This window comes from Euprymna scolopes, chromosome 33 (assembly GCF_053919585.1).
Source record: "Euprymna scolopes isolate OS-2025 chromosome 33, ASM5391958v1, whole genome shotgun sequence".
NCBI lineage: Eukaryota > Metazoa > Mollusca > Cephalopoda > Sepiida > Sepiolidae > Euprymna > Euprymna scolopes.
The window spans coordinates 63,442,079-63,458,078 of NC_136514.1; the positions used below are offsets into that span (position 1 = coordinate 63,442,079).

Sequence of the window (16,000 nt, forward strand, 5' to 3'; positions counted from 1 at the left end):
GAGGCCCGCAGTATTAATGCTGGAGTCCCTCAGGGGTCCATCCTGGGCCCAACTCTCTTCCTGATCTACATTAATGATCTCCTAAAACACATACTTAAATCATTCGTTGACATCTATGCTGATGACACGACCATCTACGGCAACAAATCAAAGGCCGTAAATGACAATGTTCCCTCTGATTCTCTCTCCTCTGATCTTGAGCGCGTGGTACAGTAGGGGAAGAGGTGGCTGGTTACCTTTAATGCATATAAAACCAAGCTTCTATCTTTACATCAGAAACGCTCTGATCCCCATCAGGCATCAATTGAAATGGATGGCTCTCGTCTAAGGGAGGCCCCATATTTTGACAAGCTTCTGGGTTTGACCTTTACTCCTGATCTGAAATGTAACACGTACATCAAGTCTGTTGCCAAGGTCGCTGGGAAAATGGTGAGATCCTTTTACCGCTTCAGAAGATATCTCACTACTGATGCAATTCTCTATCTTTATAAAAGCCAAGTACGTCCAAGGATGGAATACTGCTGACACATCTAGGTAGGAACTGCTAAAAACAGCCTATCCTGCCTTGACAGAGTACAAAATAGACTTCATGGTTTAGTGGGGGATGCCCTTTTCTCTTCCCTGCAACCTCTCCCACAGAAGAGACGTTGCGAGCCTATCTTTGTTTTATCGTTATTTCCATGGCAGGTGCTCGTCTGAGCTCCAATATCTGGTCCCCCCCTCGCCAATCTTTCACGATAAACACCCGTCTAGCTGAAACCACTGTCAATAATTTTCCACACTCTTTATCTGTGCCTAAATCAAAATGTAGATTCAATGAACAAAGCTTCTTTCTTAGAACTGCACGCCTGTGGAACTCTCTACCGCTTGCCTGTTTCCTTCCTGACTTCAACAGGGATGTCTTCAAGTCCAACTTAAACAAATTCCTGATGAACCGCCCCTTTAAGTAATGACACTTTATCAAATCTCCAATACTAATGAATACTCCAACACTATCCCATTGATTACTGTACACAAAATAACCCTTATCCCCGAATGGCTTCTGTGCCTTGATAAGTGGTTACCTCCCATGTAAAAAAAAGAAAAAAAAATTAATTGCACATTATTTTATTTATTCAGTGATGTTGCTCTTGGCTTCGGGTACTGTATTTTGGCGATAGTAACGTTCTTGAAAAGTGCCAAGAACAGCGCTAACAATTACTGCACATGTAGTTATATTAGCGAATGAAAAAAATGTCTAAAAACATGAATGTTATAAAAAGGTCACCACTTCGCAAAAGCTAACTGATCAACAGGATTTTATGAAATGAGAAAACATGAGCTAACGAACGAAATATATTTCTATCAACAATTTTATAGAGATGTAAAATATACTTGAAAGACCAAAGTTTGTAGAAGTTTTAAAATTCTTGATTAACAAATAGAAAAAAGCGTCAGAAAGTTCATTTGAAAGTTTTGTTGTGTGTACGTGTGTGCATGTGTGTGAGTTTACCTTCTGAGTGGCTGAGTTCACTGGATGTATAAGACTTAAAGAAATTTCAGTCCGTCTTAATGTGGAGAGTCAAGATACGTCGCAGGTGTCATCAGGAAGAACTCAAATTTGATTCACCGAGTTACGGTTTCCAAGTTCACATCTGCCTGTTATTTTGACATAGACTTGTTATTTTGGGGGTCTGAAACGATTTTTATTGGTTGAAAATAATGTTTCACATGAACGTATTAACTCAACACGCTCCTTTGAAAACTTACTTATTTTTGGAACTGAAAAAATGAAAGCGAATCATAACGAACTGGAGAAAGAAAATAAGAAAATGGTAACTAATCAATCCATTTGCTTTTTAATCGCATCCTGATGTACAATGACGATTATAAAAGAAAAAATAAAAGAAGCAGAAAAAGTAAGCTAAACAAAGAAAGAAAAAATGTAGCTTATATCATCTCGGTAATTTTCTGTTCGTTTGTCTTGCATATCAATTTCTAATCTACCACAGTTCTTTTATTATTAATCGATTAGAGTCAATTAGTGTAAAACGTTTTATAATAAATTCCCATTTCACCCAATTGTTTAATTATAAAATTAAAATCACTAATAATTATTTTTTGTTTTTTGTTTTTGCAAACAAGTCAGCCAATTTCACTTCTTTTCTAGCGTGTACACAAATACGAAATCTGTGTATATGTCTGCTAGCCACTTGTATGTTATTCAAACTATGAATTCCACAATTGTTAGAAATGATACTCTATCGATATAGATTGCCGTTATTAAGTTTGTATATATTTATCTTTTGGGAACAGAGAAGGTTGTTGAAGCATAAACAAACGCATAAAAAATGTTTCATTTAGTAAAGTCATAAGTAATTTCTAATTGTATCTTAAGTGTTCCCCGAATTGAGGACTGAACCTTCAATCTTCAACTTAACAACTGAATTTACCAAGTACTTTATCCACTACACCACAGGTCGTTGGTAAAATTCAGCTATAACTGACTTATGGCTGGCGGTACGAGAACATGCTGCCCCGTGGATAGAATAAAGGATTCCGTTCAAATTTTCGTGCAGTCTGCCGAGTTCAACAGAAAGATTCCCGAGTTCGACAAGACACGCCTGACGAAATCGCTATGCGAATAACACACAAGATGAGAACAGTGGTCCGAATAATCTAAATAATACAAATGAACTTTGATCAATTTCTAAGTTCCTGTCATTATCATTAATGTTAATATCTGATTTATCACTGTTTAATGATGAGCACACATGGATACGATATGACAAACTGTCAAAATTCTGACACACTCCTCTCTTGGCGCTCTGTCTGGATTTAGGTTGTGATGGCGCTCTCCAATCCAGGAATAGTTTAGAGATTGCATTGGAAAACATTATCTTTAAGAAAGCTTCACAAAACAAAAACCTGTTGAGTCTGAATTCTATTCAGGAGCACACATCCTACTAATGAGATGATCACCAAAGTGTCCGCGTACATGATTGAACCGCGATAAAAGAAAACTTGTTGGACATTCGTAACTGTAACTTAGTTAACAAACAGAGTAACAAACAAATGTAACAAAGAGTTTATTTGAACCAACTGTAATTGAGTATAGTTGCTCTATAGCTGGCATGTAGCAAAAACAAATGTACACACATCTAATATCTACTAAGACTAAACTTCTTTCCTTTAACAACTACAAGAAGCCTTCTCAACTACCGTTTGCCAATGCAAATAACACCCTACCCGAGAGCTCATCCTTAAAACTTCTCGACTTAATATTCAAAGGCAACATGAATTCGAACAAATACATTAGGACATTGCAAAATTTACCTTTTTTAGTAATAGAATCTCGAACAGTGTTTGAAACTCTCACAGAGAATGAAGTCAAGACTGCAAACACAAAGTAATAAGCACTGTATAAGATTTTAATTCTCCGAAGTTGATCTTTGTGACTTGGATTGAATTAATCAGAGTACACTGCATATTCTCCCGGTCACTGACGACGTCTCCATTTTCATCACATTATGCGATCTACCGAAGCGTATTTGCAAGCAAAATTTGAATACTGTGACTGAGAATGTTGTAGGCAAACATACAATCGCACAAACAGTATTCGATACAAATAATAAAGGTAAAAAAAATGTTTTGTTGTTGTAACGCTATTCCAATTATAGTACTCAAAAGTCCAGAACACCCTTACAAAACTGTTTAAACGTTGTCTTAAGGAGAATTGCATCCCATCACCCTGGAAAATCTCATCAGTATGCCCTGTATTTAAGAATTCAGGTGATCGCTCATCTCCCTCACAGTATAGGCCAATAAGTCTCCTGTGCGTCATGAGTAAGTTGCTGGAATCGGTGTTAAATAGAGAAGTAATCAACCATCTCAGCAAAAATAACCTTCTTAGTGACACGCAATATGGTTTCCGTTCTGCTAGATCTATAGCAGATGTGCTTACAGTTATATCTCATAGGATTAGCGAATCTCTCGACGGAGGCTACCTTTCTAGGGCAATTGCTCTTGACATATCAAAGGCCTTTGATAGAGTATGGCATAAAGGTTTACTTCACAAGATCTCCAGTATAGCTGGAAATGTCTTCTCAATTATTAAATCATTTCTCTCTGATAGGTTCATAAAAGTAGTGATGGGCAGAAATCAGCTCACAGTATTAATTCTGAGTCCCCCAGGGGTCCAGCCTGGACCCAACTCTCTTCCTGATCTATATTAATGGTCTTCCAAATCACATCCTTACATCATTCGTAGACATCTATGCTGATGACACTACTATCTATGGTAACACATCTAAGGCTGTAAACAACCAAGTTCTCTCCGATTATCTCTCCTCTGATCTTGAGCAAGCGGTACAATAGGGAAGGAGGTGACTTGTTACTTTTAATGCATCTAAAACCAAGCTTTTTTCTTTACATCATCAACGCTCTGATCCCCATCTGGCATCAATTGAAATGAATGGTTCTCGTCTTGGGGAGGCCTCATGTTTTGACAAGCTTCTGGGTTTAACCTTTACTCCTGGTCTTAAATGGAATACGTACATTAAATCCGTTGCCAAGGCCGCTGGAAAAATGGTGGGATCCTTCTATCGATCCAGTAGATATCTCACTGCTGATGCAATTCTCTATCTATATAAGAGCCAGGTACGTCCAAGGATGGCGTACTGTTGCCACATTTGGGCAGGAGCTGCTAGAAAGGACTTATCCTGCCTTGATAGAGTTCAAAATAGACTTCGTAGCCTTGTGGGGAATATCCTTTTCCCTTCCCTGCAACCTCTTTCTCACAGAAGAGATGTTGCGAGTTTATCTCTGCTTTATCGTTATTTTCATGGCAGGTGCTCGGCTGAGCTCCATTCTATAGTCTCCCCTTGCCAAACTTTCGCTAGAAACACCCGTCTAGCAGAAAACACTATCACTAATTTCCCCCACTCTTTATCTGTGCCTAAACCTAAACGTAGATTCCATGAGCAAAGCTTCTTTCTTAGAACTGCACGCCTATGGAATTGTCTTCCGTTTTCCTGCTTTCCAGCTGACTACAATATGGTTGTCTTCAAGTCTAACGTAAACAAGTTTTTGATGAGCCGTTCCATATAAGTTAACAAATTTATCGAATCTCCATTACTAAAGATTACTATATTGTCCAATTTCTACTGTACACCCTTTAAACCCTTATCTTGAGTGCCCTCTTGGCCTTGATAAGTAGCGATGCCTATGTAAACATATTCGTCCATATTGTTGTAAAAAACAACAACAAAAATCATTTTCAATAAATTTCACAGTATTATTGGATTTCAGAAAAGATTTTCTATTTTATTAATGATCTTAAAACGTGATATTGAAGACTACTTAGAACATCGGCTTAGCCAAATTCAATGAAAGAAAGCGACGAATAGTTGAACTTGGACATTTAAATATTTATTTCCCCTCTTTTTATCGCTGAATATCGGCAAAATGATCTTTTATTAAATTAGTATCCGATGATTTGGGTGGCTATGTAAGAAATCCTCCAACTTCTGTTATTTATGACTGATAAAACATGACCAGAACTAAATATAAAAATCTATTAAATCGATTGAACGTTGTCTCTATAAACTGATGTCAACATTGACGGCTAAAATATATTGGTGTACAGCTTCTCATCAGATCATCGTAATTAAGCAACAATGGTTTTGATTAGTTTTTAGATGGGTGACCATTTCGGGAATAGTTGATGTAAATAAATACTCTACTGTGTATTAGCCTTGTGGCAGACGAGCATCCTGTCATCGGGTTACGGCTTTAGAGGCCATTCGTTCCATTTAACCGTATAAAACTGTAGTCAAGTAACAGTTCTAGGAGATTTTCTAGTTTAGAATTGAACTTTACACAACGATACATGTCGAAATGTGATGTCATAATTGTGATCGTTCAGTAAAGAGCTTTTCATTTTTCACTCCTTCTATATAAGTTTAATGGTCACCTGTGCGTTTTCCCATTTCCTTTTTAAGCAACAAATTACAATGCACTTGAATAACAATTTTAGTGGATTTCCTTCATTTGAAAATAACCACACACCGACTTTTACTATTTTATTATTTCCTTCATTCGTTTGAAATCTAATTCCTACGCGCACTATAAAAAACATCATTCTATTAAAATCTGCACTAATAATCGCAGCCCAATTTAGTAAAAGCACAAAAAAAAAAATACTAATTGAAAAAATCTGAAGTGCATTACTTCGCTATTTCAAAGTTACGCAGTGTTAGAAAATATTTTTGGATAATGATGAGACATTTTATTTTAATTTAGAGCTTGATTCATGTAAAACGGAGAAATTCATCGTTTTTCGTATCTGAAGATCCTTTTTTTATTAAAAACCATTGGCACACAATGAATGTTTTTTTTATTGGGTTTTACCATTTTTTTACTTAATTTCTAACTCTTTGACATCCTTCATTTTACTTTCAATTTTTCTTTGCTTTTTGCAGCATCTTTTTAGCTGAGTTTTCGAATATATATATTTATATATATATATATATATAGAGAGAGAGAGTGGCTGAACCTAGAGAGACTCGAAATCGGGACCCCATGATAAGATGCCTAAACCTCTATCACGCGGCTGCCTCGCCTGACTACTAAATGTATCGCCTTTTTATGTAGATGTTTTTATTTGTTTTTGTTAGCGATACTTTTTGAATGAATTCAATTATTTATACGAAATTGCATTTTTACCTAAATGCGAGTTGGGAATAATTTTCCTTTTGACCAATTTGGTACCCCCTTAAATGGGGAGCGGCATATATATTATTTTTTAAAATATAATTATCCACTGACACGTGTTTCGTCGTCTACGACTCATCACAGGCTGAGTCTAGCGAGACTCGAAATGTGTCAGTGGATAATTATATTTTTAAAATAATATATATGCCGCTCCCCATTAAAGGGGGTACTAAATTGGTCAAAGGGAAACATATATATATATATATATATATATATATATATATATATATATATATATATATATATATATATATACTCGCGTCAATGTAAATACAGATTTGCCCTATATATATATTTCTTCGCGAGTTTTAGTTTTGGTTTCGATTCAAGGTGATGCACTCAAGTCATACGGATATATATTCTTTTTTTTAATCATAACTTTATAATATATAAGAATCGATAGAAAATTGACTCTATAATTTTACATACGAAATCTGTATAAATTTAAATATCATTTAAGTGTATTTTACGACCGGGCTACGCCGGGCGTCCCTGATAGCTTAGATAAATACTTTCTCGGTTTTAACAAAAGTCCTACAATAATATCAGGGCGTCTCCATTTGCGCTAAACATCCATAGAATGCCGACATCAATATATTACATATGAAACGTGTCCGCTGTGGAATTTCCACGAGTGGCTGGTTATAAAATTATAGAATGATAACGTTCTTATTCAAGAAATATTTTCAATTTCATTTTCGAATTTTTTTTTCCTTTTTCAGAGTTTTTAAAAGAAATATCTTACTCGTATTTCCATAATTTTTATATGTTTTTTTGTTTCTTTTCTTTTCGCAGCATCATGAGTCAAAGATTGATCCTCCATAGCGGACTTGTTCTCATTATCTGCTTCGCCCTCTTTTTCGGTCATGACTGCCACGTGGAAGCAGCATATACGCCAACTCGAGGTCAGCAGAACGCACACAGTTACGGTCGACGCGGCCTCAACCCTAATGTCAACAGCCTCTTCTTCGGCAAACGGGGAGCTAGAGAGCAGGAAGTACTCAGTAATACAGAGATGGGTCAGAAATGTATGGCCGCGATGTCCATGTGTAATATGTACTTCCACGCAAACAACGGAAACGAAAGTTAGACATTTCTCTCGGCCAAAGACTGGCGTTTATTCACAAAACAACAATGACTTCTTTTATGTTCATCTTATTGAACTGGTCTGAAAAAAAATGAAAACAAAGACAAACACGAATGTAATTGCAAATAAACTATATTGACAGAATGTCTTTTGTATTGTAATATGTTTCTATCAAATTTCTTTTTAAAATTATTACTAACGTTTTCTAGGGTTTAATAATTATCTTGATGCATTCCTAAGTCACGCTATGAATCCCATATTACTGTTATTAAGACGTAGTTTGTCGATAGTCTGGAATCTTACAAGTTGATATTTCATTTGGCCTAATCAACTTTGTTTTCCTTCTACCTAGTCATTTACAAAAAATAATTTGCTATAGTATCTTTTTTAAAATACTTATTCCGGCTAAGAAGAATAATAATGGGGACATTCCGAACCGAATAATGGAGATAACAATGGAGATATTGTTCAGTGATGACTTGATAAAAATAGATAAAGCAATGGCATATTAACTTATTAATGACTGAAACTGTTTATTTTAGGTCATAAAAAATAAATTTGCCATTACTTTATTCATTTTTGGTATCAAATAAATAATTAAATAAATATTATACTATGTATTCCGATAATTTAACTATGCATTTTATAAATATATATATACATATATATATATATATATATATATATATATATATATATATATGTATATGCATATGTATATATGTGTGTGCGTGTGCGCGCATATATATATATATATATATATATATATATATATAGTCAGGATCCTATTTATTGGCACGGTTCAATAAAAATCATATTTTGTTAATAAAATCTCTTTAAAATGGTCAGAATCGAAGGTTATTTTGCAGTATCATATGTATTTTGAAATGCTCTTTCCGATGCAACAATTGGATTTCAAAAAAACTGAATACTAAAAAAATTACAAACGAAATTCCTAATGACCGTGTTCAAAATTATTGGCACGGCTTATTATTGTCATCTATTACCAGTTTAATTACAACCAATTTTATGTTTGACATGGTTTCGTTACCTTTTTGTAGCTTTATTATTCTTATTTAATGTTAATTTTTTTTAATTTTTCTTTTTCAGATAATTTTTAGACAGCGTTTGCTTTGAATTAATTTAAATCAAGGAATTTTCGTTATGTGAAGACAGCGAAGACCCCAGGAAGCGTGCCATTCCAAAGGGGGGGGCTATGATAAGATGATAGCGTGCCATTCCAAAGGGGGGGGCTATGATGAGATGATAGCGTGCCATTCCAAAGGAGTGGGGGGGCTATGATGAGATTTCTAAGAAACTAAACCTTCCCAAATCCACCGTTCGAGCCATCGTAAGGAAGTTCAAATTACAAGGTCACGTTATGAATTTGGAAGGTTGGGATAGAAAAAGGCTACTGTCCGCGAGAGCAGAGCGAAAAATAGTTTGACGTGTCAACCAAAACCAAAGGATCACTGCTGGGGAGATTGTAGACGAACAGAGAAGCTCTGGGGTGAACATGTCTCGAATCACAGTTGGTTTTGAAGAGAGTTGGTTTGAAAGCATGTCGCCCGAGGAAGACTCTCTTATTGAAATCTGTGCATTTGAAAGCAAGGCTAGAGTTCGCAAAGCGCCATATTGATAAAGATGCTACCTTCTGGAAACATGTTATATGGTCCGACGAAACAAAATTTCAGTTAATTGGCCATTATAGTGTTTCTTCTGTTTACAGGAAATCTGGTAAAGCCTTCTTGCCCAAGAATACCATACCACGTGTGAAGCACGGCGGAGGCAGTTTGATGTTTTGGGGATGCTTTGCTGCCACTGAACCAGAACGACTTGTTAAAGTCACAGGCATCATGAAAAATGAGGATTATATTAAAATCCTGAATGAAAACCTGAAGGAATCTGCTAGAGAGCTGTCACTTAGTTGACGTTGGTGCTTCATGCAAGATAATGGCCCAAAGTATTCGCTAATCTGATTAAGAAATGGCTTGAGGACGACAATATCAATGTTTTTGAGTGGCCATTCAAGAGCCCGGACTTCAATCCCATTGAAAATTTGTGGAGGATTTTAAAATTGAGAGTAATGGAGAGGAAGCTCAGTTAGAGGATTATTGTCAGGAGGAATGAGCTAAATTTACTGCTGAAAAATGCTACAAGTTAGTGGAAAGCTATAATAAACGACTACAGCAAATAATTAAGGCTAAAGGCCATACAATCAATCATTAGAATTACGGTGCCAATAAATTTAAACAAGGGAATTTTGAAATATCGTTTGTAATTTCTTTATTATTCATTTTTCTAAATTCGATTGTTGAGTTGAAAAGAGCAGTTCAAAATATATATTATAGTTTGTGATTTCCTTTGATTTAAGCTTTTCTGAAGGATTTTTAAGACAAAATGAGATTTTTATTGGACCGTTTATTTCTTTCAGCATGTTAAACCGGGAGCTCTTGTTAAGATTTTAACCATTCCTTTGTGCATGTTTATATCTCTCTTACAGTTAGTTCATTGGATATTTTTGCCATGAACTTGACATTATTTTCATGAGTTCATTTCCATAATCATTGGAATTGTAGTGATCTTTCATATGATTTCAGTTCCTTTTCATGTCGTACATCAGACTTGTCGTTATCTTTTTTCCTATTACCTCTGTCTAACTCAGCATCATTGGGGACACTAACTTCTATATACAAGGGCTGCTTCTTTCTCCCTCGTGTTCCATATCACGATGCAATAGCTTCGTTTTCCATCTCCGTAGGAAGTGCATAGTTATAATGGATTGTTATTTCCACCTGTTATTTCTGATATATTTTGCCAGGGGAATGTTATTTAATGCAACATGTAACGTGACTGTAAAAGAACAACGGATTTACGCCATGAATTCGTACACTTTCAGTGTGCCTACGTATTTACATAGAAGCATGGTGGTGTGGTTACAGGTGAGGACTGGGGGCTCTGTGTCTAGGGTTCGAGTTCTGTCAGTGTTATTGCAACGAGTTTAGATAAAACGTTTCTGATTTTTTATATGAGGATTTATTATTCGTATCATTTAGATTCTTGCATTTACTGTTGAATATTATTTTAAAAACGTTTAGGTCGTTGTAACCTTCGACCTTCCACAAGTGCATCTTGTCGAACTTAAGAATCTTTCTGTCGAACTGTGGAATTTGTATGAACTTTACGAACCTGGAATTATTTTTGTTTTTAGTTTAATACTACTTATTACCATACACCATAAACATAGTTTTTAACTATATATATATATATATATATATATATATATATATATATATATATATATATAGTTTTTAACTATACATATATATATAGTTTTTAACTATATATATATATATAGTTTTTAGCTATCTATATATGTATATAGTGTAAAACTATATATATGTATATAGTTTTTAGCTATATATATGTGCATATAGTTTTTAACTATATATATACATATATATATATTTTTAATTATACTTACCTATGGATACAGTTTTTAATTTTATATATATAGTTTAAACTAGATATGTATATAGTTTTTAACTATATATATATATTTTTAACTACATATATATTTGTTAACTATATATATGTATATAGTCTTAAACTATATATATATGTATATAGTTGTTTACTATATACATATATATTTTTTTAACTATATGTATATGCATATAATTTTAACTATAGATATCTATAAGGTTTTTAACTATACATATATATAAATAGTTTTTAACTATATATATATGTATATAGTTTTTGACTATATATATGCATATAGTTTTTAACTATATATATATGTATAGAGTTTGTAACTATATATAGAGAGATTTAACTATATATATATATATGTATATAGTTTTAAACTATATACATATGTATATAGTTTTTAACTACATGTATACATTTAAACTATATATATGTATAGTTTTTAACAAAATGAATATATATATACTTTTAACTACATATATATAAAGTTTTTAACTATATATATATATGTATATAGTTTTTAACTATATATATCTATATAGTTTTAAACTATATAAATACATACAGTTTTTTACTATATATATATGTATACAGTTTTTAACTATATATGTGTATATAGTTTTAAACTATATATATATACAGTTTTTTACTATATATATATATATATATATATATATATATAGTTAAAAACTGGATATATAATTTTCAACTATATATATAGTTTTTCGCTATAGATATATGTATATATTCTTAACTATATATGTATATAGTTTTTACCTATATATATATTTAAGTTTTTAACTATATATATATATAGTTTTTAACCAGATATATATATATATATATATATGAATATAGTTTTTAACTATATATATATATGTTTTAACTATGTATATATAGTTTTTAACTATGTATATATATATAGTTTAAACTACTTATATATGTATATAGTTTATAACTATATATACATAGACTTTTTAACTATATATATATATATATGCATATTTTTTTAAAATATATATATAGTTAAAAAAAAAAAAACAACTAATAAAGATGAGACTAATAGTCCGCAATAAAAATAAAATTAACATATAATGCTCATCTCAAAATAAATTCCAATTAAGGAATAATATATATATATACCAATCGGTACGGACCCGACTATGGAAGATCAGATAATAAATAAATGTGGATTTATAAGATCAAAGAATCCAACCTTGATCGCCCTTCGGGGCCCGTGGCGCAGTTGATAGAGACGTTGAATCTCTACGGTTCCAGATGAACATTGTCTGAAGATAGCGGTTTCAATCCCACCCAAAGCGTGCCAGAGGTAATTGGTCAAAAATGTGGTGAGACGACAACAACTATGGATGGCAGTGCTGGCTGAGAATGCAGTTAGGAGATTCGAAGTTCCCATCCGTCGCGGTTACCACCTGACGAAAGCCAGAGGAAGTTGGCCGAAACGTTGTGAACCAATAAAAAAAAAAAATAATAATAAAGATGAGACTAGTAGTCCGAAATAAAAATAAAATTAACATATAATGCTCATCTCAAAATAAATTCCAATTAAGGAATTATATATATATATATATATATATATATATATATATATATATATATATTTTAACTATATATATATAATTTTTCATTATATAGATATATATATATACTTTTAACTACATATATATAAAGTTTTAACTATATATATGCATATAGTTTTTAAGTATGTATATATCGTTTTAAACTATATATATACATACAGTTGTTTACTATATATATGCATATAGTTTTTAACTATATATATGTGTATATACTTTCAAACTATATATACAGTTTTAACTATATATATAGTAGAAAACTCTAGAGTTTTTCGCGGTATATATATATGCATACGCGGTATATATATATGCATATAGTTTTTACCTATATATATATAAAGTTTTATACTATATATACATATGTATATATGTTTAACTATATATATCTAGTTTTAATCTAGATATATGTATGAATATTGTTTTAAACTATATATATATAGGTATTAAATATATATATATATATATAGGTTTTAACCATATATATAGTTTTTAACTATGTATATACAGAGTTTTACTACTTATGTATGTATATAGTTTATAACTATATATAGAGTGTTTAACTATATATATATGTATATTGTTTTAACAATACTTCTATAGTTTTTAACTATATATATATATAGGTGTTAACTATTTATATAGTTTTTACTATATATATATATATATATATATATATATAGTTCTTAACTATATATATATATATATTTATACAGTTTTTAACTATATATATATGAAGTTTTTAACTATATACGTTATATAGTGTTGAACTATATATAAGCCTATAGTTTTTAACAATATACACATATATACTTTTTTACTACACATATATGTATATAGTTTTAAACTATATATAGTTTTTAATTATATTTATATATATATATTGTTTTTAACTATATATATTTTTATAGTTTTCAACTACATATATATAGTTTTACACTATATATATATAGATGTTAACTATATAAGTAAATAGTTTTAACTATATATATACAGTTTTTACTATATATATAGTTTTTTTAGCTATATATGTATAATTTTTGCTATACGTAGGCATATAGTTGTTAACTATATATATATATATATATATATATAGTATTTACTATATATATAGTTTTTAACTATATATATATATATATATATATATAGTTTTCAAGTATATATATATAGTTTTACACTATATATATCTATAGTTTTTAACTATATGTATACCTATATCGTTTTTTACTATATATATAGGTTTTAACTATATATATATTGTTTTTGATTATATATATAATTTTAACTAATAAATTATGTATATAGTTTGTAACTATATATATATCGTTTTTTACTATATATATATGTATATAGTTTTAACAAATTATATATATAGTTTTAAACTATATATGTATAATTGTATTATATATATGTATGTATATAGTGTTTAACTATATATAAAGGTTTTAACTATATATATTTAGTTTTTTACTATATATATATATAGTTTTAAAGTATATATATGTATAAGTTTTTAATTATACATATATGAAGTTTTTAACTATATATATATAGTCTTTAACTATATACATGCATATAGTTTTTAAAAATATATGCACGCATAGTTTTTTACACTGCATATATGCATATAGTTTTTAACTATATATTTTTTTAACTATATATATATATTGTTTTTAACTATATATAGAAGCATATAGTTTTTAACTATATATTTATATAGTTTTTAGCTATATATACATAGTTTTTAACTATATATATATATATATGTATATAGTGTTTAACTATAGATATCCATTCATATAGTTTTTACAATATATATATAGATTGTAACTATATACATCGAATATAGTTTTTTACTATATATATAGTTTTAAACTATATATAGTTTTTTAACTGTGTATATATTAATATCGTTTTTACCTATATATATATATATATATATATATATATATATATAATTTTTAACTATATGTATATAGTTTTTAACAATATATATGTATATATTGTTTTAAACTATATATATAGCTTGTAACTATATATATGTATTTATATAGTTTTTTCTACATATATATAGTTTTTAACTATGTATATAGTTTTTACTATATATATATATGTATGGAGTTTTTAACAATATATAGTTTTTTACTATATATACATGTACAGAGTTTTTAACTATCTATGTATAGATATAGTTTTTAACAATATATAGTTTTTAAATATATATATAGTTTTTAACTATATATGTATATATATATATTTTAACTATACATATTGTTTTTAACTATAAATATATAGGTTTTAAGTATGTATATATGCATAGTTTTAACCTATATATATATTTATGTATATGTTTAACTATATATATAGTTTTAACTATATATATACATATGCATGTATAGTTTCTACCATATAAATATAGTTTTTAACTATATATATATTCTTTCACTATATGTGTATATATATAGTTTTAACTATATATCTATGTATATAGATTTTAATAGATATATAGTTAAAACTATATATATAGTGTTTATTTATATATATAGTTTGTAACTATATATATATGTATATATATATACATATATGTAGTTTTTAACCATATATATAGATATAGTTTTTTACTATATATGTATATAAAGGTTTTTTACTATGTATATAGTTTTTAACTATATATATATATATATATATAAAGTTTTCAACTATATATATATATAGTTTTTACCTGTATAAATGCATGGTTTATTCTATATATATATATATATATATATATATATATATATATATATATATATATATGTCTGTGTGTGTGTATAAATATATATATGTATAGTTTGTACTATCTATATAGTCTCTAATTATTTATTTTGTTTTAACTATATATATGTATATATAGTTTTTAACTATATATATATATATAATTTTTGAATATGTATACATATAGTTTTTATCTATCCATATATTTATAATTTTTAACTTCATATATACATAGTTTTTTACTATATATACATAGGCTTTTACTATATATAGAGTTTTAAACTATTTATATATATATGTATATAGTTTTTACTATATA

The 16,000-nt window shown here is 29.7% G+C and overlaps 1 long non-coding RNA gene across 1 annotated transcript in view; it reads left to right on the plus strand.

Annotated features, from left to right (window-relative positions):
• LOC145258265 (uncharacterized) overlaps positions 1-7,984 on the plus strand; it is a 28,894-nt gene extending 20,910 nt beyond the window's left edge. Inside the window, exon 2 of the long non-coding RNA XR_013864083.1 lies at positions 7,549-7,984. This is a non-coding gene — a long non-coding RNA (uncharacterized LOC145258265). The remainder of the gene's footprint in view (positions 1-7,548) is intronic.
• The last annotated feature ends 8,016 nt before the right edge of the window (positions 7,985-16,000 follow it).